Source organism: Mangifera indica, chromosome 17, assembly GCF_011075055.1.
Source record: "Mangifera indica cultivar Alphonso chromosome 17, CATAS_Mindica_2.1, whole genome shotgun sequence".
NCBI classification, from domain to species: Eukaryota; Viridiplantae; Streptophyta; class Magnoliopsida; order Sapindales; family Anacardiaceae; genus Mangifera; species Mangifera indica.
Genome location: NC_058153.1, coordinates 11,880,818 through 11,906,661, shown reverse-complemented (window position 1 = coordinate 11,906,661; position 25,844 = coordinate 11,880,818). Strand labels below are relative to the sequence as shown.

The 25,844-nt window shown below is 33.3% G+C and overlaps 6 non-coding genes across 6 annotated transcripts; all 6 read right to left on the bottom strand.

The window, feature by feature from the left end:
* Window positions 1–2,979: 2,979 nt before the first annotated feature.
* LOC123201198 lies at window positions 2,980–3,095 on the bottom strand. Its single transcript, XR_006498762.1, has one exon. It is a non-coding gene; the product is annotated as a U5 spliceosomal RNA (small nuclear RNA).
* Window positions 3,096–3,752: 657 nt separating this feature from the next.
* On the bottom strand, window positions 3,753–3,948 carry LOC123201192. Its single transcript, XR_006498757.1, has one exon. It is a non-coding gene; the product is annotated as a U2 spliceosomal RNA (small nuclear RNA).
* A 1,575-nt stretch (window positions 3,949–5,523) lies between these two features.
* LOC123201185 lies at window positions 5,524–5,718 on the bottom strand. The gene has a single exon (XR_006498751.1). It is a non-coding gene; the product is annotated as a U2 spliceosomal RNA (small nuclear RNA).
* A 14,150-nt stretch (window positions 5,719–19,868) lies between these two features.
* LOC123201202 lies at window positions 19,869–19,985 on the bottom strand. Its single transcript, XR_006498766.1, has one exon. It is a non-coding gene; the product is annotated as a U5 spliceosomal RNA (small nuclear RNA).
* Window positions 19,986–20,643: 658 nt separating this feature from the next.
* On the bottom strand, window positions 20,644–20,839 carry LOC123201189. Its single transcript, XR_006498754.1, has one exon. It is a non-coding gene; the product is annotated as a U2 spliceosomal RNA (small nuclear RNA).
* A 4,259-nt stretch (window positions 20,840–25,098) lies between these two features.
* On the bottom strand, window positions 25,099–25,218 carry LOC123201204. The gene has a single exon (XR_006498768.1). It is a non-coding gene; the product is annotated as a U5 spliceosomal RNA (small nuclear RNA).
* Window positions 25,219–25,844: the final 626 nt, after the last annotated feature.

Genomic DNA, 25,844 nt, shown 5'->3' with positions numbered 1-25,844 from the left:
TCAAGCAAGTGTGTAAAAGTAAATACATGGATAATTGGATGAAAGCTATAAAGACTGAGATGACTTCTCTACAGAAAAATCACACATGATCACTTGTAGATACACCCAAGGGTAAAAAGATAATTGGATGTAAATGGGTTTTTGAAAGAAAACACGGTATATCTGGTGTTGAACAAGCAAGATTTAAAGCAAAAGTTGTTGTTAAAGGCTTCTCACAAAGAGAAGGCATTGATTATAATGAGGTATTCTCTCATGTGGTAAAGCATACATCTATTAGACTAATGTTATTTGTTGTTGTTTTGTTTGATTTAGAATTAGAACAAATGAATGTTACTACTGCCTTTTTGCATAGAAAATTAGAAGAACGAATGTATATGGAACAACCTAAAGGGTTTGTGAAACTTGGTAATGAAATAAGGTTTATTTACTTCATAAATCTTTGTATGGCCTTAAACAGTCACCTAGACAATGGTACAAAAGATTTGATGATTTTGTTCTTTCAATTGGATTTTCCAGATGCAGTTATGATCATTGTGATTGTTTTAAGAAAATTGAAAATGGCAGATTTGTATATTTGCTGATTTATGTGGATGACATGCTTATAGCTTCTAAGGATATGAATGTTTTACTTTATTTGAAATGTATGCTGAATTCTGAATTTGAAATGAAGGACTTGGGTCCTACAAATAGAACACTAGGTATGGATGTAAGTAGGAACAGAATGAAACAATGTTTGATTTTGTCTCAATCTGCTTATATTAGAAAAGTACTTGAACTATATCATATGATCAATGCAAAATGTATGAATGTTCCTATGGGTGCTCATTTTAAATTAAAATCTGCTGGATTGTTGTCTTCTGATGAATCTGATTTCATGAAGAATTTGATTTCATGAAGAATATACCATATTCTAATGTGGTAGGAAGTCTAACGTATGCAATGATAGGTACTAAACCTGATATAGCATATGCAATTAGTCTTGTTAGCGGATTTATGAGAAATCTAGGCAAAGAACATTGAAATGCAACAAAATGGTTATTGAGGTATTTGAAGGGTACATCTAATTATGGCTTGTGTTATATTGCTGATGCTACTAACCTATTTTCTGTGAAAGGATTTTGTGATTCAGATTTTGCAGCTGATCTTAATAAAAAGAGATCTCTCACTGATTATATTTTCACCTTTGGTGGAAATGTTGTAAGTTGGAAATGTAATTTGCAACACATTGTGGCACTTTCAACAACTGAGGCTGAATATATAGCATTAATTGAAGCAGTTAAAGAAGCACTATGGCTGAAGGGAATTATTTCTGAGTTGGGGCTGAATATTGATGTTCCAGAAGTCTTCAGTGATTTACGGAGTGTTATTCACTTATCCAGAAATTTTGCATTTCATGAGAGGACTAAACACATTGATGTAAGGCTGCATTTCATCAGAGATGTGTTGGCTGCTAGTAAAGTTAATGTGAAAAAAATATTAACAGATGTCAATCCAGCTGATATCTTAACAAAGCCTATGCCATTGAGTAAGTTTAAGGATGCCCTGAATTTGCTCAAAATTTGTTCAGTGTGAGTGTGTTGTGGTCTACTGAGAAGTCCTTAGATATGTTAGTTTTTTTGTCAAGGTGGAGTTTTGTGAATCTGTAACATAAAAACTAATGGCAGTCTTGTAATTAGGAGCAAAAGTTTGAGCAAAGTTTAGGCTATAGTTATTGTCCAGGGGCAGTTTTGTCTTTGCTTGATTAAGTGTTTTAACTAATGGATATAAACCATTAGTTGGTTTTGAGAAAGTGAAGAAAGAAAGGCATTTTTCATTGGTTGTTTCTTAGAAGGAAAATAGGCTGCCTTTGGGTGTGAATATGTTTTCTCTCTAGTTCCTCGTATCTTCTCTGCTAGGGTTTATAAAAAATGCATAAATCCATTATATTTTCTTAGATCTAGCTGTTTAAATTCTTGAGTCTGTGTACAAGGTCGTTGTGGTGCTCGGGTTTAGGAATGATTTGAGTTGGCAAGACTGGATACGTTTCCGTTTGTGTTTGTAATGCTAGATTGGCTTCTAGATTTGTAAATTGTACTATTTTTCTTACTAATTAGTAGATTTGTTAGAAGATTCCTCTGTCTTGGATGTAGGGATCTAATCTTTTGAACCAGAACCAAATAAATTTAGTGTGTTGATTTGCGTATGGTTTATTATATGGTTCTTGTGCAATTCTTGACTGAAAATCGATCCGAAGCTCTGATTAATATTCGAACTCGGTAAAATAAAACATTAACAATAAAGTATTATTGATTTCATTCTTATATTCTCCTTCCTTATTATAGAAAGTAAATACTGGCTAGGTCTTTACATTTATTGTGAACCCTTATATTAACACATAGTTCTTATTGTTATTTGTGACTTCTTAATATAATTGATTTCAGGCCCAGTTAAGAGGTTGATCAAGGTCTTTTCTGTTTTGACGACAACCAGTACATAGTAGTTTAAGTTGTAGCAATTGTAAATTTTTGTAAAACTAATTTTGTCTATTTAATTCTTCTTTATGCTTAAATGAATTGCATGCTTCCCAATAATTGCGATATTTTGACTGGAATCACTTGGTAATTGACCGTGTTGACTTGGCGCAATTAGTCAAGTTTGGATCCTAGGGCACTGTACAGGCGGGAGCCCTTTCAGAAATTCGAGGACAAATCCTGGAAGTCCAGGGCAGATCACAGTTAAGAGGGGAAGCCCTTTCAGAAATTCGAGGACAGAAATCCTGAAAGTCAAGGGCAGATCCCAGTTAAGAGGGAAAGTGGAAATAGTATTAATCCAACAATAGATGCGCGTCATTGCCCCAAGAGCAAAGATACCGTGATGTGATTCAGCTCTTATATTATATTGAACTCCAATATGTTCGATGATTAACCCAACCAAACCAGAAACAGATTAAAAGCATATTTCACAGAAGAAAATTTAAGAACTAAAATTGGTAAGGGAGCCATACTCAACAGAGTAAGGCCCTCCAAAAATAAAGGTATGCCGCTTAAAGTGGCGAGAACACGGTATTCTTTAGTAAAAGGCGAAAGAATAGTTCGCTTTGTTCTCACCACGCGGCTCCATGATTCAAGTTTTGTGTTACCTGCATTTTATATACTTAAGCTCAGGTTCAGGAATTTGTCCCCCAGTCGATGTGGAAGTACCTGAGGGAGAATTATGAAAGCTTGAAATCAAACCTCAATTTCCAGGATTTTTTTTTGTTCTTATAGTGAATTCCTCCGACAGAAATTCCACTTTTACACTCTTCTGTTCATATGAGAAAGACAATGGAGCAGCAGCTAACTGGATTTGTCTTCTCAACGAATTCTTCCCCCAAATAAATATATAAGCATATGTCACAAATACTTGCAACATATACACAATCCAGGCTGCAGAATAACACATCTCGATAAGGAAGGTAATAAACCAGCTAAATTCCACAATGTGAGTTAGCTATAATGCTCAAACCTCATAAATTTCAGCAAGACAATGTAGTTGCACATGGTACCTTTCTTCCTAACAAATGTAAATAGGAGATAACAACCTAAAATAATAACCTGAAACCCCTAAATTCTTTCAGTTCTCTTTAGTGGGTAAATTGGGAGCCTCAATCCAACCTTAACATTAACATATCGATATAGATATTTTTCGATCTTCTAAATCGTTAAATTCAGACTAAAGAACTAGAATTGTTAGTCAAACCAGTTTATATATAAATAAGAATTAACTAGACTTGGAAGGGGCGCGCCAGGCCCTTGCTGTAGTGCAAAGCGTGAGCTACGCCTGAAGATTCCAGCAGCAAGCTGCTGTGACGAATCCTCCCCCTAAAAAAATTAATTTAATATCATGTGGGACTATGTCCCACGTATCAGATATTAAACTGATAAGAACAGATACTACACTTGATCTTAGCCAAAAGGCCGAGAAAGGTATGCTTTTCCATATATCTCACTTCTTCTTTTATATCTCTATTCCGCTTTGTCTCTTGTCTCTTCGCATTCGATGTGGGAATAATTGTTACTTTTGCTGGCTCATGCTTCTTGTTCAGTTTCATTGTTCGCCTGACAAACATAAACAAAAAGCCATTCATATGTTTGCAGAACTTTTGCAAGCGAGATCCTGAGAGAGAAGACGAAATTAAAAGCAAATAAAATTTACTAGGATTAATCTCTTTGGTGTTTTTGGCATTCAAAGTATCTGAATAGTGTTGTTATTGGCGACCATTTCATTAAAAAAATGCCGGACAGTAAGTGATTTTAGGTGAAGAACCATTTTATCATTTTTCTTATAAATAAGAATTCTAGCGAAATTTGTTTTAGAGATAAAAATCTTACATAAATACATTATTCTCTTGTACAAATTTAATAGTGATTCGTTAACAAATACATTTGGTGTAATGATTCTCTCTCTCTCTCTCTCTATGACAGATTTGGTTGTCTTGATTGCGAGAATGTGGATATATTGATGGTCAATCGATAAAGCAAACCCATTATGAAAAGGTGGTTTCACTAAGCTTTAACGATGACCGATCTCGCCGTTTGTCAGTTTATATTGAGCCACTAGTATGCAACTAATCATGGGTATTCACCAATTTGTTTTTGTGTTTTTCTCAACAACTAGAAAGGAAAATGGTGTTTGCATCAGTGTGGTGCCAAAACTTTAACACCAAAGACTTCGCGAGCTTTACAATATCAGAGCTCTAATGGCAATTAATGTGCGGTGAGAATGTGTTGGTGGTGAAGATGAAACGAGGGAATGGAGGATTTTGTTGGTCAGATTGTATAGGTGGTGACTTACAAGAATGTCTTGGTGGTGAAGTCGAGATGAGGTAAGGGACAGCGAGGAGAGAAAAAACAAAAAAATTGAAGAAAATGAAATGATAAAAAATAAATATTTACAATTAAAAATTGTTCATGATATTTTCGTAATTTTAAGAAATAATAAAGATTGATATGTTATTTGGACTAATTGTTAAAGATAGTTTCATAATTTCAAAAAAAAAAGGGCAAAATAATCAATTTTGAAAAACCAAAACTGAATTTATTAACTTAAATGGATGAAGGGTGGGAAATTAGACTTTTCAATCATAGAGTTTGTTTCATCAAAGTTTGGGTGAAAAATAATTATTTAGCCTTTCAGAGTAAAAATTTTACCATTGTTAAAACTTATATAAATTCATTTAATAAATAATATGTACCATATACCACCGTACCATAATTTTATTTAGTCAAATATTATTGTAATATTTTATTTAATATGTCATCAATTCATCCGTTAATCGACTCCTTGATGCGACCAACACCCAGTTCGCGTCTAAAACATTGATTCAATCTTGGCTGCCAATCAGTACTCCAATTTGTGCCTTCAACCTGGTAGTCAATAAATTAGTGGTGACAGCTGCGGGTCTCTGAGTTTAGTTCAGCCGCAGAAGTTGAAAATTCATCAGCCTAAACAACTTAATAATAATTGTTGGTCAAATTACTTTGAATAAGTATTAACTAGATTTGGAAAGGGTGCGCCAAGCCCTTGCTGTAGTGCAAGGCATGGGCGACGCTTGAGGATTCCAGCAGCAAGCTACTGTGAAGAATCCTCCCCTAAAAAAATAAATTTAATATCATGTGAGACAATGTCTCACGTATCAGATATTAAACTGATAAGAACAGATACTACACTTGATCTTAGCCAAAAGGCCGAGAAAGGTATGCTTTCAACTCTTCTCACTTCTTATTCTGTAGCTCTATTCCGCTTTGCCACTTCTCCTCTTTCGATGTGGGAGAAATTGTTACTTTTGTTGGCTCATATTCAGATTCATTGTTCGCCTGACAAACATAGACGGAAAGCCAATCATATGTTTGCAGGACTTTTGAGAGTGAATTCCTGAGAGAGAAGGCCAAATTAAAAGCAAATAGCAATTACCAGGATCAATCGCTTTGGTTTTAAAGTTAGAACAAAAGGAGGAAATACAGCCAAGATCACAAAAGTATATGGTGTTTTCGACATTGATAGTATCTGGGAAGTGTTGTAATTGGCGACCTTCTTTCCTTCCAAACTAGGAAAAGGCAGTTATGACATCACTTTGAGTTCTGGCCGCCTCACCGACTCAGAAGTAGTGGGAGTCATGTGCTTAGACTTGCACTACTCTTTTTTAATAGCTCCCTCAGTCGTGCATTGTCTGATAGGGAACAAATCTGAAGTGATCCCGAGCGGAAGGGAGGACTCCTAGTTCGGGGGCTGAGTTCGACTTCATCTATAAAACGCAGGACACTAAGTGGTTTAGGCTAAACCTATAAAAAACTTTTTAATATTTCTCTTATGGAAAAAAATATTAGAGATAAAGAATCTTAATATATAAACACAACATTATCTTCTATAAGTATTATTGTTTATGAAGCATTATTGTTTTATGTAGACACATTTTGGTCAAGGACTTAAGACTCCAAATTTCTATTTGGTAGGACTAGGAATTGACATATTCAATAAAGCTGAATATATCACTTTATGTAAAATTAATGTTGCCACTTAATTTTATATTCGTTATGTTCAAGTCTCACATTACAAATTCAATAAACCTAATATTCTTATTCCTCGTAGGAGCCAAAAAACTCTCTAGGTTTGGTGAAGGAACAGTCGAATTTTGGTTGAGAGGTAGATATGTTGTTTAGAGGTAGGACAGTGGTGAAAATAGAGGGATGACGGGAGAAAATCCATTTGATAATCTTAAAATCACAATGGTTTGAAATTTGTTTGAAATTGGTGGTGGTTTGCATGACGGAATTGGTTGTCCCGATTTTAAAAATGTGGATATATTGATAGCAAAGGATGAAGCAAAGTCATCGTTAAAAGTTGGTTTCACTAAACTTTGACGACGGATCTCACTGTTTGTGAGTCACAAGTGGTAGTTGAAGGTGGGTATTCACCGATTTGTTTTAATGTTGTTTCAATAGCTAAAAAGGAAAATGATGTATGCGTTAGTGTGATGCTAAAACTTTAGCACCAAAGACTTCGTGAGCTTTACAATGTCAGAACTCCAATGGTTGCTTGTGTGTGGTGAGAATGGATTAGTGGTGAAGGCGAGATGAGGGAAGGGGCAGTGAAGAGAGAAGAAATAAAAATAATAATAAAAGGATCAACTGAAAAAAGTATTTATAATTAAAATTTGTTCATGTTATTTTCGTAATTTTAATAAATAATAAAGACAAATTAGTAATTTAAATAAAGTGTTAAAATAGTTTCATAATTTTAACAAAAATGGGTAAAATAGTTAATTTTTGAAAAACCAAACTGAATTTACTACCAGAAATAGATAAAAGGTTGGAAATTGGACTTTTTAAACATAAATGGATGGAAAATTGTTGTTTTATCAAAGTTTGGATGGAAAATATCATTTAGAAAATGTCATTAAAAATGTTTGCAATTGTCGAAACTTAAATAAGTTTGTTTGGTAAAAAATATGCATCATGTATCATCATACTGTAATTTTGTTTAATAAAATATTATTCTAATATTTATTTAATTTATTATTAATCTGATCATCGATCAACTTTGACGGATCTTTTACACTGTCAATGTCTAGTTTGAGTACAAAACATTGATTCAATCTCGGCCGCCAATGAGTGCTCCAACGTGTGCCTTCACTTTGGTGGTCAATAATTTAGTGGTGACAATTGGAGGTCACTTTCTTCCCCATTGCCCACCTCCTGTCTTCTATCCTCACTCTATAAGAGTAACACTATCCGTTTCAACACAATTCACTTTCACAAAATCATAATCCTTCTGCAAATTTCTGCAAGTAACTACACAGCCACATATCTTCCATAGCTTTAATTTACACTCTATATGTCATGTCCAAGTTCAGTTCTGTTCTTGCTTATTTCTCTTATCTTGGTCTTCTCTTATTCTCTTCCAAGTTCAGCTCAGGTTCAGCCTGCTGCAACTTCGGTTCTAAATAGTGGAGTTGAAGTGAAAAAAGAGGGAAGGTTTCTGAGTTTAGTTCAGCCCCGGAAGTTGAAAATTTTCATGAAAAAGAAAAAGGGTTTAAGAGGTTGAGGATATGGAACAGGAAACTCAACTCGTTCTCGCGGCAGAACTTTCCCAGGCTCAACTTATAGAACGAATAAACTATCTTCTTCTCATTTCGGCTCTGGCTTCGCTTCCTCTCTTTTTCTAGGTTTGTTAGTGATTTAAGATGAACATAAATCTTGTACTCCACTCAAAGCTCCATTCCATGAAGAAAATGATCCATTAAAACCTAAATTTAGTGCATTCATCATGTTTGAAGAAAGTATAATTAATGTCTTGCTTGATATATATATAATGGAATAGTGAGGTAGTTATATTCGCAGTTTATTGAATAAATTGACATCGCTTTATATATAAGTATCAAACTGAAACTATGTATCCGAACAATAGATTCAAGTCATAAATTCAAACCAAACTCCAACTATAAATTCAAATCAAACTTGATGTATGAATTTGAGTTATAAATTGCAACCAAATTCGAACTGAACACCCTTTCGCTCAAGTTCAATTTGGTTTTAAAAACAAACTAACTCTTTCAACTCAAATTTGATTCAAATTCAAACTAAACGAATTCAAATCAAGCCAAACCAAATTGAGCCTCCTTTGAAGATCGAACTAACTAGATTTGAATCCAGTTTTAGTTTGGTGAACTAATGGCTTAACTTGATTCAAGTATAATATTAATAAAATCCTTACAACCCTAAAATTTTGATCCTTCATTTTAAACTAAGGTTTGTGAAGTTTAACTATAATTTTCTAAGCCAGCTTAACAGTAAAAGATAGCAACTGTTCAAAAGAAATAAACTAACATGCCACAGGATCTTGATGAATTCAATATCCTTCTGCCGCCAGTATCAGGGTAGGCATTCGACCACCCCAATCCGGCTGCATAAGTGGATTAGGGCACTTCTCCGAAGGCCATTGCCCATCCATATATTCTAAATGACTCTAATGAATCCAAACAACAAATAAAAGAGATATATTTCACAAGAAATAAATCCATCCATGGTAAGGTGGACTTCATTTCCCATTGATGAATTCTGTCCACGAAAAGAACCTCAGACAGCAAGTCCAGGGCCAATCCGAAACTTCAACAATGAGATATCCAAGAACATATATCAAATCCATATTCAGAACAGAAATGTAACACAACATATATAATACTGCATAAATCAAATATGATAGCAGCTCAACCCGGAGTTGCATATTTTGCACTATATATTTGAGAAAGTGAGAACCCTCTTGTCAAGAGTTCTGTCAATCAGTATATGCTAGAAGTATTTTTTTCCAAGGAAATATGCCCAATCAAATTTGGAAAATATCAGTTTGGAATCGCCCATCTTAAAACCTCTCTGTGTGAAAAACTGACCTGGGAATGTAGAAATTAGGCTTTATAGTCTGCGTCAATTCTTCAAGTTGGATGTGGTACTGACAATATCCCGACTGTGAATTTTGAGCATCCAGATAAATCCACACACACAAGATTCAAACACCCTTCACAAATTAAGCCAAGGCCTCTAGCTGATATCCTGGAGAACCGAAGTTCAAGGAGCTCAAGATTAGGCATAAATTTAGCAATGGCAGAAGCTTCTAGTAGAATTGTGAATTGAGTTGTAAATTATCATTATAATTGAAGAAATGTTGTACCATATATAATATTATAATGTAATCATGTTCCTCTAAAATAAGAAAAATAATATATAACAAATCATAGTTATATCAAACTAGAATCGGATCAAATTAAAATAATATTAAATTTGATCAAATCAAAATCAGATCGAATGAGATAAAATATATTTTATTTAACACTCTCCCACAATTACAGTAACAGCTTTTAGAACTACAATTGGAGATAGAAGTCAAAGGCATCATAGTAGTAGCAAAAGATGATGTCATTGCTAGAAAACTAGGGGGGTTTTCAGAAAAAAAGGTAGCAGTGGTGGCAGCAGTGAAGAAACAATCACCGGTAGAAGAGAAATTAGTATTTTAAAATTTGTCCATAATATTTTCATAATTTAAATAAATAATAAAGACCTATTAGTAATTTAAAATAAGTGTCAAATAATTACGTTCAATGCCTGATTCGAGCCCGAAACATTGATCCAATCTTGGCCGCCAGTTAGTGCTCCAATTTGTCCCTTCAACTTGGTGGTCAATAAATTAGTGGTGACAATTGCATGTCACTTTCTTCCTCATTGCCCACCTCCTCCCTTCTACCTCACTCTATATGATCAACACTATCCGTTTCAAGAAAATTCACTTTCACAAAGACATAATCCTTTTGCAAATTTCTATAAGTAACTACACAGCCATATATCTTCCATAACTTTAATTTATACTCTCTGCTTATCTCTCTATTCTAAATCCACAACTATATATATATCATGTCCAAGATCGCTTTTATTCTTGCTTTCTTGCTTATTTCTCTTATCTTGGTCTTCTCTTTTTCTCTTCCAAGTTCAGCCCAGGTTCAGCCTGCTGCAACTTTGGTTCTGAACAGTGGAGTTCAAGTGCATGACGAGGGAAGGTTTCTGAGCTTTGTTCAGCCCCGGAAGTTGAAAATTTTTATGAAAGAGGAAAAGGGTTTAAGAGGTAGAGGATTTGGAACAGGAACCGCAACTCGTGCTCGCAGCAGAACTTCCTCAGGCTCAGCTTATATAACAAATCAAGTATCTTCATTTCATTTTGGCACTGTCTTTGGTTGCTATCTTTTTCTAGGTTTGTTAGGGATTTAAGATGAACTAAATCTTGTACTCCACTCAAAGCTCAATTCGGATGAAGAAATTGATCCATTAAAACCTAAGTTTAGTGCATTAATTATGTTTGCAGAAGGTATAATGAGTGTCTTGTTTGATATATAAAAATAAATAATAGTGGATGTGGGAAGGGCTGCAAACATGACAAGTTGCGAGTTATCATGATTATTGCTGAGTATGAGCTCGAATAGTTTTAATTCAATTAAGTGATTATGACTTGGTGTAAGAGTGGATATGAATTAAATCAAACCTAAGCACCTGTTGATTCGAGTTTAGCTTGAATAAAAAATGATTCTATTCGAGTTCAAGTTTAATTCGTCAAGTCAAAATTAAGAATGAATCAAGTTTAATTAGAATAAAAAATAATTTAGTTCGAATTTGTGACTCATATTTATAGTTCGAATTTGAGGTTTATTGACAAAACAATATCTTTTATCTAATAATAGATAAAATTTAGATAAAACGATATTGTTTTGTAAATAAAAAGGAAACTCAAACCACGTATCCAAGCCATGGATTTGAATCAAACTCAAGTCATAAATTTGAGCTATGAGTTAACTCACCAAGTTGTTTCGAATCATGAAGTTTGACTTAAAGTTGATATGTGTAAGCAAGAAAATCTCAAAGATTCTTGGTATCTTCAAATCGACTAAAGAGAATGTTGCAATCTCATTGTTCAAGTCGACTCTCAAACTTCTCTTGGGATTCGTCATGCTTCTTTTCAAGTTTGCACTTTTCAACAATGACATATCTTCACATCATGCGACTTTTAAGAAAGTTATGCATGGATTGGGCCTAATGATTGTAATTGGTGTCATCTAAGATGATAGTAATAGGTTGGGATACATCAACTCGCACTTTGGACATGTTGACAAATGGGAAATTTACGAACTCAAAGTCTACCCAAAAATAAGAAACACTCAAGCCAAAGTGGGTGGCTTTGATAGAATGATAAAATATGAATGAATTGTATTTCTTATATATGAATTCATGTACAAAAGACTCGTATTTATACTAGTATACATTGAGGTACAAAAAGGAAAATAGAAAAAATTAATTGCTTAATTGCTTGATTATTGGGATTGATAGATTCATTGATTGCGATTGATTGATTTCTTGACTGGTGATAAAATTGATTGGTTTATCTATTAGGTGATAAAGGAAAATTGAAAAGCTCTATGAATTATTACTCAAAGACATGTACCAAAAGCAATGTTTTTAAAACCAGACCTATGATTGAACCAGTTGTCTTACTAATTTATGGTTTGACTGGTCGGTGCAACTATTTCAAATAGCTTTATTAATTTTTTATTGCATAAATTTGTGCGTAAATATATATACCAACAAAAATAACAATTCTCATACTCTAAGTGATAGTCTTCTTTTGTATGAAAAAAAAAAAAGAGATATAAACTATGAAAAGAAAGAATTATTAGCCTAAATATATGTTTTCCTAACCTTTTAGACCCTGAAGAATTGAGAACTTCCTTAAATTACAACTGTTATTTTCCAATAACTCTTTGATAGAGAAATTTGATAACATTGGCAGATTTGACTTGAATACCTACCTTGTCAAGGTCAAATATTGTAGTTATGATTATTTTCACTAAAAAAATTGAATGATAAACTGAAAAATTATTGAACTAGGGCATTAATTATGGTCAACACCGCATTTGCCGGTTTTGATTGAGTTTTTAATTAACCCAGTTTCTCATAAAATCCATACCAAATCATGAGTCGGTTTCCATTTGAATCAGCCAATCCTATCCAGTTTTGAAAATAGTGACCAAAAGCTTCCAGTGTACTATTGCTAACACTGAGCCAAGGAATTGTTGTACAACACATCGGCTTGAGTTCAAACTCAAGGCAACTCAAATGGTAAACAATGACACTAAAAAATGAAAAAGAATCATTAGAGAAGAATAATCGTTGGAGAAGAACTTTAGTGTGGCAATGCCACCAAACTCTCGAACTAGATCTAAGTTATCGAGTTGGATCTTCACCTCAAGTTTAACTCGTTTAAGCTAAATATGAATTCAAGTCTGACCCAACTCAGCTCAATTTCACCCCTTGATATTAATTAAGTAGACTTAGTATATAAAAAAAAATAAAGATTGGTGTGTGTGTGTGTATACATATATATATATTATTTTATTTTTATAGTGCTTGCATGTCTTAATCTTTTGTGATGAGGGCAGCCTTATAAATAATCTTGGTGGAGACAGAATGGTCATTTCTGAGTGAAATATATTTTGCTGACTATAGAAACTCATGTTTATTTTGTAGAAAAGATTTCTAGAGAATTCTTTTGACTGTTCCTCTACTCTTTCTCTCATGTTTGCTAGGTTTTCTATAACTTTGTTTTCTTCAATCTGCTTGAGTTTCAGTGAGAAATATTTTTTTATTTTCTTTGTTTCCACTTTGTTGTATAGATTAGTTGTCAAGATCAAGTGTTTTACTGACAATAAGTTGTTCAATTTTTTTTTCACCCCAATAGTTAATTAAACTAGTAAAGTATTAGAACTCTTAAGATGAAGTTCTGAGTTCTAAATCTCAAACACTTCTATATATTCATTGGACTAAAATTTGTGTCATGATTCAAGAACTGATCTAATACTTAATTCTTTTTCCTAAATAAAAATAAAATGATAGGTTGAAATATATATTGATATTCATCTAAGAAAACTACTAGCTTAGTACTTGCATTAAGATAAATGTGAATCTGTGACATAAAAACTAATGACAGTCTTGTAATTAGGAGCAAAAGTTTGAGCAAAGTTTGGGCTATAGTTATTGTCTAGGGGTAGTATTGTCTTTGCTTGATTAAGTGTTTTAACTAATTGATATAAACCATTAATTGGTTTTGAGAAAGTGAAGAAAGAAAGGCATTTTTCGTTGGTTGTTTCTTAGAAGGAAAATAGGTTGCCTTTAGGTGTGAATATGTTTTCTCTCTGGTTCCTCATATCTTCTCTGCTAGGGTTTATAAAAATGCATGAATCCACTATATTTTCTTAGATCTAGTTGTCTAAATTCTTGAGTCTGGCACAAGGTCACTATGGTGCTCGAGTTTAGGAATGATTTGAGTCGACAAGGTTGGATTCGTTTCCATTTGTGTCTGTAATGCTAGATTGGCTTCTGGATCTGTAAGTTGTACTATTTTTCTTACTAATTAGTGGATTTGCTAGAGGATTCCTTTGCCTTGGATGTAGGGTTCCAATCTTTTGAACCCGAACCAAGTAAATTTGGTGTGTTGATTTGTGTATAGTTTATTATATGGTTCTTGTACAATTCTTGACTAAAAATCGATCCGAATCTCTGATTAATATTCGAACTCGGTAAAATAAAACATTAACAAGTGCTATCAGAGCGCTCTTGAGTTGGATATTGCTATTCTTGTTTGAGGAAAATTGTTTGGAGTGTTTCTTGGTTCAAGATTTGTTTATCTTGTTGTTCTTTACATTCTGTTATTGTCGTTTTAAAAGAGTTGAAATTATTTGGCTTGCTATTTGTTCTCTATTTGCTGATTATGACTATACTGTTCATGTGTTTGATATTTTGTCACTGCGGCTTAAAGAAATTAAAATAAATAAATAAATAAATAGTTTGCTTTGTTCTCTTTATGTTATCGTGGCTTGTAAAGAACTTGATTAGTAAACACTTGAATAACAATGGCTCAAACAAAAATTGATGTTGAGAGATTTGATGGGAAGGGTGATTTTAATATGTGGAGAAAGAAAATGTATGTTGTTCTTGTTCATAAAAAATGTGCTAAGGCATTGGGTGGTGAATCTGTTCTCCTTGAAAATATGGACCCTGATATGAAATCTGAAATTTTAGAAACTGCATATAGTATTCTTATCTTGCATTTATCTGATAATGTTTTAAGACAAGTTGATAATGAAAACACTGCTGCAAAGATTTGGTTGAAATTAGAGTCACTGTATATGACTAAGTCCCTAACTAATAAAATCTACCTAACAGAATAATTGTTTGGTTTTAAAATGGATTCTACTAAATCTCTTGATGATAATCTAGATGAATTTAATAAAATTGTCATTAGTTTGGCTAATATAGAAGATAAGATATTTGATGAAAACCAAGCAATAATCATCTTGAACTTTTTACCTGATTCTTTTAAAGATGTTAAAGCTGCAATAAAATATGGTAGAGAGTCTTTGTCTTTAGATGATGTATTGGGTGCCTTAAAATCAAAAGATTTAGAAATTAAATTTGAAAGAAAGGCAATCAATGAAGGGCTTCAGGTTAGAGGTAGGACTGAAAAGAGAAATAATTAGAAAAATAGGAAAATCTCTAGATCCAAATCTAAGAGTTAGAAAACTTGTTGGCAGTATCATAAAGAAGGTCATTTTAAGAAGACTTGCCCAGAGAAAAAGAAATTATATAATAATAATAACAATTATGAAAACCATAACACAGTAAATTTCCTAGAAGGGTATGAGAGTGTTGAGGTTCTTACATTAACTGAGAGAATGTTTAGTGAGGAATGGGTTATGGATTCAGGCTACACTTTTCACATGACACCTAGAAAAGATTGGCTAACTGACATTAAATACTTGAATAGAGGTAAAGTATTAATAGGAAATGATAAGTCATATGATGTTATTGTTGTTGGTAGTGTCAAATTTAAAATGCATAATGGTTCTATTAAAATTTTTGAAAATGTGAGGTTAGTGTCTAAACTAAGGAGAAATTTAATCTCTTTAGGAACGTTAGACTCAAATGGATATGTTTTTAAATCTAAAAATGGTGTTCTTAAGGTAATGAGAGGGTCCTTAATGGTTATGAAAGGAAAATTGAATCAGGGGTTGTATATCTTGGAAGGTTTTGTTGTGTCAAATTCTATGAATTTTAATCTTAAATCTGATGAAACTGTTTTGTGGCATAAAAGACTTGGACATATAAATGTTGCTGGATTGCATGAACTTTGTAAACAAAAATTGATTAATCTTGATAAGATTGGTAATTTAGATTTTTGTGAAAATTGTGTTCTGAGTAAGTCACATAAACTTATATTTGTCTCTGCTACTCAAAGAACTAAGGATGTTTTAGAGTATACACACTCTAATTTGTCGGGATCTCCACAGATCCCCAATTTTTTGGCTAATTCTCATTACTTTATAACATTTATTGACGATTACTCTATGAGGGTATGGGTGTTTTTTTTAAAACATAAGGATCAAGCCTTTGATTGTTTTAAAGAATAGAAAACACTTGTTGAGAATCAAACTAACAAAAAAATAAAGGTTTTGAAAACAAATAATGGATTGGAAATTTGTAATAAATTTTTTTCAGATTTTTGTAAGAAAGCAGAAATACTTTCGCACAAAACATGTACTGAAACACCTCAACAAAATGGTTTAGCTAAAAGAATTAACAGAACCATTATGGATAAAGTTAGGTGTATAATGGCAAATTCAAGTTTAAGCAAAAGATTTTGGGTAGAGGCAGTTGCCACTGCATGTTATTTGATTAATAGATCACCTCTATCAGCATTGAATTTTAAAACACCTATGGAACTTTGGAATAAAAAACCACCATCATTAAGCCATATGAAACCCTTTGGATGTCTTGCATATGTTCATGTAAATCAAGGAAAATTAAATCTTAAGGCTTTAAAAGCTGCTTTTTTGGGTTATCCTACAGGCACAAAAGGCTGTAAATTGTGGTTGATTGATGATAAAAAATGTGTAATAAGTAGGGATGTAGTCTTTAATGAATCAAAATTTTATAAAGATTTGTTTGTTGGCAGTCAGTGAAGACAAGTTCAAATTGAGGAGGAGACACCACAATCAAATTTTCACAGGCAATCTCAAGAGTTTAGTGGTAGACCTGAATTGGGTTTGGATTCAATTCTTGTTTCAAAGTACAAAATCTCAAACTTGAATCAGTAACCACCACTACCGAGTCAAGAAGAAAGTCCTCAATCTAATAGTAGTCCTAATTTATCCAATTACTAACTTGCTAAAGATAGGGTTAGAAGGGAAATAAGATTACCTTCTAGGTATGCACATGCAAATCTCATTTCATATGCATTACAGATAGGTGATGTGATAGAAATGGATGAACCTATTAATTTCAAGCAAGTGTATAAACGTAAATACAGGGATAATTGGATGAAAACTATAAAGACTGAGATAGCTTCTCTACAGAAAAATTACACATGGTCACTTGTAGATAAACCTAAGGGTAAAAAAGTAATTGGATGTAAATGTATTTTCAAAAGAAAACACGGTATATCTGGTGTTGAACAAGCAAGATCTAAAACAAGAGTTGTTGTTAAAGGCTTCTCACAAAGAGAAGACATTGATTATATTGGGGTATTCTCTCATGTGGTAAAGCATATATCTGTTAGACTAATGTTATTTATTATTGTTTTGTTTGATTTAGAATGAGAACAAATGGATGTTACTACTGCCTTTTTGCATAGAAAATTAGAAGAACGAATGTACATGGAACAACCTAAAGGGTTTGTGAAACCTGGTAATGAAAATAAGGTTTGTTTACTTTATAAATCTTTGTATGGCCTTAAACAGTCACCTAGACAATGGTACAAAAGATTTGATGATTTTGTTCTTTCAACTGGATTTTCCAGATGCAGTTATGATCATTGTGTTTGTTTTAAGAAAATTGAAAATGGCAATTTTGTATATTTACAGATTTATGTGGATGACATGCTTATAGCTTCTAAGGATATGAATGTTTTACTTGATTTGAAATGTATGTTGAATTCTGAATTTGAAATGAAGGACTTGGATCCTACGAAGAGAATACTAGGTATGGATATAAGTAGGAATAGATTGAAACAATGTTTGATTTTGTCTCAATCTGCTTATATTAGAAAAGTACTTGAACTATACCATATAATTAATGCAAAGTGTGTGAATGTTCCTATGGGTGCTCATTTTAAATTAAAATCTATTGGATTGTTGTCTTCTGATGAATCTGATTTCATGAAGAATATATCATATTCTAATGTGGTAGGAAGTCTAACGTATGCAATGATATTTACTAGACCTGATATAGCAAATGCAATTAGTCTTGTTAACAGATTTATGAGTAATCCAGGTAAAGAACATTGGAATGCAACAAAATGGTTATTGAGGTATTTGAAGGGTGCATCTGATTATGGCTTGTGTTATACTGCTGATGCTACTAACCTATTTTCTGTGAAAAGATTTTGTGATTCAGATTTTGTAGCTGATCTTGATAAAAAGAGATCCCTCACTGGTTATATTTTCACCTTTGGTGGAAATGTTGTAAATTGGAAGTGTAATTTGTAACACATTATGGCACTTTCAACAACTAAGGCTGAATATATAGCATTAATTGAAGCAATTAAAGAAGCACTGTGGCTGAAGGGAATTATTTCTGAGTTGTGGCTGAATATTGATGTTTCAGAAGTCTTCAATGATTCATAGAGTGCTATTTACTTGCCCAGAAATTTTGCATTTCATGAGAGGATTAAACACATTGATGTAAGGCTACATTTCATCAGAGATGTGTTGGCTGCTAGTAAAGTTAATGTGAAGAAAATATTAACAGATGTCAATCCAACTGATATCTTAACAAAGCCTGTGCCATTTAGTAAGTTTAAGGATGCCCTAAATTTGCTCAAAATTTGTTCAGTGTAAGTATGTTGTGGTCTACAGAGGAGTCCTTAGATATGCTAATTTTTTTGTCAAGGTGAAGTTTTGTGAATCTGTGACATAAAAACTAATGGCAGTCTTGTAATTAGGAGCAAAAGTTTGAGCAAAGTTTAGGCTATAGTTATTGTCTAGGGGCAGTTTTGTCTTTGCTTGATTAAGTGTTTTAACTAATGGATATAAACCATTAGTTGGTTTTGAGAAAGTGAAGAAAGAAAGGCATTTTTCGTTGGTTGTTTCTTAGAAGGAAAATAGGCTGCCTTTGGGTGTGAATATGTTTTCTCTCTGGTTCCTCGTATCTTCTCTGCTAGGGTTTATAAAAAATGCATGAATCCATTATATTTTCTTAGATCTAGCTGTTTAAATTCTTGAGTCTGTGTACAAGGTCACTGTGGTGCTCGGGTTTAGGAACGATTTGAGTCGGCAAGGCTGGATTTATTTTTGTTTGTGTCTGTAATGCTAGATTGGCTTATGGATCTGTAAGTTGTACTATTTTTCTTATTAATTAGTGGATTTGCTAGAAGATTTCTCTGCCTTGGATGTAAAAATCTAATCTTTTGAACCAAAACCAAGTAAATTTGGTGTGTTGATTTGTGTATGGTTTATTATATGGTTCTTGTGCAATTCTTGACTGAAAATCGATCCGAATCTCTTATTAATATTCGAACTCGGTAAAATAAAACATTAACAATAAAGTATTATTGATTTCGTTCTTATATTCTCCATCCTTATTATAGAAAGTAAATACTGGCTAGGTCTTTACATTTATTGTGAACCCTTATATTAACACATAGTTCTTATAGTTATTTGTGACTTCTTACTATCATTGATTTCTGGCCCAGTTAAGAGGTTGATCAAGGTCTTTTCTGTTTTGACGACAACCAGTACATAGTAGTTTAAGTTTTAGCAATTGTAAATTTTTGTAAAACTAAATTTGTCTATTTAATCATTAAATATAAAATTAAAATTCTTCTTTATGCTTAAATGAATTGCATGCTTCCCAATAATTGCGATATTTTGACTGGAATCACTTGGTAATTGACCTGTTGACTTGGCGCAATTAGTCAAGTTTGGATCCTAGGGAACTGCACAGGGGGAGCCCTTTCAGAAATTCGAGGACAAATCCTGAAAGTCCAGGGCAGATCACAGTTAAGAGGGGAAGCCCTTTCAGAAATTCGAGGACAGAAATCCTGAAAGTCAAGGGCAGATCCCAGTTAAGAGGGAAAGTGGAAATAGTATTAATCCAACAATAGATGCGCGTCATTGCCTCAAGAGAAACGATTCTGTGATGTCATTTAGCTCTTCTATTATATTTAACTCCAATATGTTCGATGATTAACACAAACAAAACCAGAAACAGATTAAAAGTATATTTCACAGAAGAAAATTTAGGAATTAAAATTGGTAAGGGAGCCATACTCAAGAGAGTAATGCCCTCCAAAAATAAAGGTATGCCGCTTAAAGCGGCGAGAACACGGTATTCTTTAGTAAAAGGCGAAAGAATAGTTCGCTTTGTTCTCACCACGCGGCTCCATGATTCAAGTTTTGTGTTACCTGCATTTTATACACTTAAGCTCAGGTTCAGGAATTTGTCCCCCAGTCGATGTGGCAGTACCTGAGGGAGAATTATGAAAGCTTGAAATCAAACCTCAATTTCCAGGATTTTCTTTTGTTCTTATAGTGAATTCCTCCGACAGAAATTCCACTTTTACACTCTTCTGCTCATACGAAAAAGACAATGGAGCAGCAGCTAGCTGGATTTGTCTTCTCAACGAATTCTTCCCCCAAATAAATATATAAGCATATGTCACAAATACTTGCAACATGTACACAATCCAGGCTGCAGAATAACACATCTCGATAAGGAAGGTAATAAACCAGCTAAATTCCACAATGTGAGTTGGCTATAATGCTCAAACCTCATAAATTTCAGCAAGACAATGTAGTTGCACATAGTACCTTTCTTCCTAACAGATGTAAATAGGAGATACCAACCTAAAATAATAACCCGAAACCCTAAATTCTTTGAGTTCTCTCTTTAGTGGGTAAATTGGGAGCCACAATCCAACCTTAACATTAACATATCGATAAAAATATTTTTCCGTCTTCTAAATCGTTAAATTCAGACTAAAGAACTAGAATTGTTAGTCAAACCAGTTTTTATATAAATAAGAATTAACTAGACTTGGAAGGGGTGCGCCGGGCCCTTGCTGTAGTGCAAAGCACGGGTGACGCCTGAGAATGCCAGTAGCAAGCTACTGTGATGAATCCTCTCCCTAGAAAAATAAATTTAATATCATGTGGGACAATGTCCCACGTATCAGATATTAAACTGATAAGAACAGATACTACACTTGATCTTAGCCAGAAGGCCGAGAAAGGTATGCTTTTCTATATATCTCACTTCTTCTTTTATTTCTCTATTCCGCTTTGCCTATTCTCTCTTCTCTTTCGATGTGGGAATAATTATTACTTTTGCTGGCTCATGCCTCTTGTTCAGTTTCATTGTTCGCCTGACAAACATAAACAAAAAGCCAATCATATGTTTGCAGAACTTTTGCAAGTGAGATCCCCAGAGAGAAGGCGAAATTAAAAGCAAATAAAATTTTCTAGGATTAATCTCTTTGGTGTTTACGGTATTCAAAGTATCTGAATAGTGTCGTTATTGGCGGCCATTTTATTAATAAAATGCCGGACACTAAGTTTTTTTAGGTGAAGAACCATTTTATCATTTATCTTATGAATAAGAATTCTAGTAAAATTTGTCTTAGAGATAAAAATCTTATATAAATACATTATTCTCTTGTACAAATATAATAGCGATTCATTAACAAATACATTCGATGTAATGATTCTCTCTCTCTAGCAAATTTGGTTTTCTCAGTTTTGAGAATGTGAATATATTGATGGTTAATCGATAAAGCAGAGCCACTATGAAAGGTTGGTTTCACTAAGCTTTGATGATGACCGATCTTGTCGTTTGCCAGTTTATATTGAGCCACTAGTATGCAACTAATCATGGGTATTCACCAATTTTATTTTGTGTTTTTTTAAACAACTAGAAAGGAAAATGGTGTTTGCATCAATGTGGTGCCAAAACTTTAACACCGAAGACTTCGCAAGCTTGACAATATCAAAGCTCCAATGGCTACTAGTGGCGGTAAGAATGTATTGGTGGTGAAGAAGAGACGAGGGAATGGGGGATTGTGTTGGTGAGATTGTATAGGTGATGATAGGCAAGAATGTCTTGGTGGTCAAGTCGAGATGAGCTAAGGAACAATGAGGAGAGAATAAACAAAAAAATTAAAGAAAATGAAATGATAAAAAAATAAATATTTACAATTAAAATTTGTTCATGATATTTTCCTAATTTTATTAAATATAAAGACTGATTAGTAATTTGGATTAATTGTTAAAGTAGTTTCATAATTTCAAAAGAAAAAAAGGGCAAAATAGTCAATTTTGAAAAACCAAACTCAATTTATTAACCCAAATGGATAAAAGGTGGGAAATTAGACTTTTCAAACATAAAGTGAAACATTGTGATTTCATCAAAATTTGGATTGGAAATAGTTATTTGACCTTTTAGAGTAAAAAATTTTACCATTGTTAAAACTTATTCAAATTCATTTAATAAAGAATATTCATTACATATCATCGTATCATAATTCTATTTAGTTAAATATTATTCTAATATTTTATTTAATATGTCATCAATTCAAAGTCGATTGACTCCTTGACGCTATCTATACCTAGTTCGAGTCTAAAACATTGATTCAATATTGGCTGCCAATTAGTTCTCCAATCTGTGCCTTCAGCCTGGTAGTCAATAAATTAGTGGTGACAGCTGCAGGTCTCTGAGTTTAGTTCAGCCCCGGAAGTTGAAAATTTTCATGAAAAAAAGTTTCAAAGGTAGAAGATATGGAACAGGAGACTCAACTCTTTCTCGCGGCAGAACTTCCTTGGGCTCAGCTTATATAGAACAAATCAAGTATCTCCTTTTCATTTCGGCTCTGCCTTTGCTTGCTCTCTTTTTCTAGGTTTGTTTGTCCCTTAATCATGTTATTATTTGATCGTAAAAGGGATTTAAGAAGAATATAAATCTTGTACTCCACTCAAGTTTCAATCTTGATGAAGATATTGACCCATTAAGACTAGGGGTGGATATAATCCAAGCTGGCTCGACAAATCTGTGGATTGGCTTGAATAAATCAATTTTTAACTAGAGCTTCAGCTTGATATCTACTATGTTTATCTGGTAATATTGTTTATTTTTTCAGTGATATTGCATATCCCTTTAATAATATTGTATATCTCACTTATGATCTTTCGATGATATTGTCTATCAGTTCGAATGAACTCAAATTAAGAATAGTTTTCATCTAAACTTAAGTCGATTAGAGACTCGTTTTAGATTAGTCTATCCTTAACTAAAACCTAAATTTAATGCATTTAAAGAATGTATGATAAATGACATGTTTGATAATGAGATGCTGCAGTCGTTATACTAGCACCAATTGTTCTAGAGTTTAACTAGAACAATATACTTAATAAAAATAATAATAATAAAAATTCAAATACAAATGGTTGAATACTAATAGATGTATAGAGGTGGATTCTATTTAAATAGAGATGAGTTTGAGATTCGCCCAAACTTAGATTGAATTCATAATTCAAAGCTTGAACTCGGATTCATTCAAGTCAATTTACAATGTCACTAAAGGGTATCCCTGGTCCAATAACCCGGCCCACTGTCAATATATTGTCCACTTTGGACACACAGTCCATCATGGGTTTGCTTCTGGGCTTTGCAACCCAAAACACGTCTTAACAGTTAAGGAGCTTACAGGCTATTTAACCACTCAAATTCTCCCACCACTAACCAATGTGGGATACATAGACAGACCCAGCATCTCTCTCGTGCTTTGTCGATGTGGGATTCGCCTAAGGGTATCACATACACCCCCCCTTACGGGACTCAGCATCCTCGCTGAGGTTTGCCCCACCATTGTTCAAGAGGACATGCAGAGCTGCTCTGATACCATTTGTAATATCCCTAGTCCAATAACCCGGCCCACTGTCAAGATATTGTCCACTTTGGACACTCAGTCCATCATGGGTTTGCTTCTGGGCTTTACAACTCAAAACGTGTCTTAACAGTTAAGGAGCCAACAGGCTATTTAACCACTCAAATTCTCCCACCACTAACCAATGTGGGATACATAGACAGACCCAGCATCTCTCCCGTGCTTTATCGATGTGGGATTCGCCTAAGGGTATCACATGCTAGCAATGTGATTACATTAATATAAACAAATACCAACCAAGCACTTGCATTAAGTAACATTCATTTGGTCCCTATAAACATAATTTATACCAACTCCAACATTACAGATAGTAAATATTAGCTCGGTTTTCACATTTAATTTGTGTCATTTTATTAAGATAGCAAATAGTCATTATATTTATTTGTGAACCCTGCAAATCACAATCAATCTTTTTAGACCTAGACTCGATTGAGGGGCTAGTACAGGTTTTCCTCGATCTGATCGGTCCGACTGGTTTACTTTAATAAACATCAAAACAACATTCAGTCATACATAATTATGTGGTACATATTTCCTAATAGATGAACTCGGTTTGATTCTTAACAATTGTATAATTTTTCAAAATAATTTTGTATATTTAATTATAAAATTTGAAATTCCAATTATATATAATGGAAAATATAATTTGACTTGGTGTCACACATGATCATTAGACATGACAAACGGGTGGGTTGGGTTGGATGTGGGCTGGGTCGATACGAGTTTCGGTAAAATGGATACAAGTCGAGTTATATGGATAATGATTTTTAAACCCGTACTTTGCCCGACAAGTACGGGTCAACCCATCGGTTACCAATTAATATTAAGTTCTTACTATTTCTCTTTTGTTTTTACTATTTTAATGAATTTTTTTTCTTAATTTTCAATCATTTTCTCTTTAAATACATAAATATTCTATGGAGGAATAAAAATTTATCTTAAATTATAATAATATTTTTTATAAATTTGAAGAATTTTAGCATTAAATATGGAATGAATACTTATAATAAAATGTTTAATGCTCATATTTTCTAAATTTGTTTTCAACACAATAAATTTTTTAATTTTAGGGTGAATTTGAGTTCATTTCATATCAAAAGAAGAAAAAATATGTAAAATTTGTGTTGAGTGTATTGTGAGTTTGTTGTTGAAGTGGAAAAAGAAAGTTAATAGAAAAAACAATGGGTGACCCACAAGTACCTATGCGCATACCTAACCCGTCCGCAAAAATTTATTATCCGTGGGCACAAGTCTAAAATGGATATAAGTCCAAAAATCTAAAACTTATACCCGGGTAACCAGCCCTTTTTGCCACCTCTAATGATCATGTTCATGCTAGGGTTGATGATTGAACTGAGTGAATTGACTCAAACCAGACTGGACACCAAGGACTCATTGAACTGGTCGGTTTGATACATAAATATAGCTTACAATAAGATAGCTAATGTCGGCTGCGGTAACAAGATTTATAGCCCAAAAATTAACACAAACAAAACCAGAAACAGTTTAGAAATATATTTGATTGAAGAAAACTTAAAAACTAAATTTCATAAGGGAACCGTACTCAAGAGAGTAGGACCCCTCCAAAAATAGAGGTATGCCGCAAAAAGTGGCGAGCACACGGTATTCTTTAGTAAAAGGCGAAAGAATAGTTCGCTTTGTGCTCACCACGCGGCTCCATGATTTAAGTTGAGAGTTCACTGCATTTTATATACATAACTTCAGGTTCAGGGCTCTGTCTTCCAGTCAATGTGGGACAAACAGAATGCCTTGCTCGGTTGCAAACAAGTAATATATTATGATTCATTGTCGGTGTAGGCCTTTTAGAGCAACCGAATTTGAACTATGAATTTGGGTTATAAATTCCAACCGAATTCGAACTGAACACCCTTTCACTCAAATTCAACTTGGTTTAAAAGACAAAGCAACTTTTTCAACTCAAACTTGATTCAAATTTGAATTGAACGAATTCGAATCGAACCAAACCAAATTGAGCCTACTTTGGAGATTGAACTAACTAAATTTGAATCCAACTTTAGTTTTGCAAACTAATGGCTTAACTCTATTTGAGTATAATATTAATAACAATAAAACTATGTGTACCCAATTTTGGTACACAATTTGTGTACACAGATGAGGTGTCATCATGTGATTGGATATTTTTTTATCATATGGTGACACATGTTTTAAAATCACCTAATTGCATGATGACACATCATTGTGTACATGAATTGTGTACCAAAATTGGGTACACATAGCATTGCTCTATTAATAAAATCCTTGCAACCCTAAAATTTTAATCC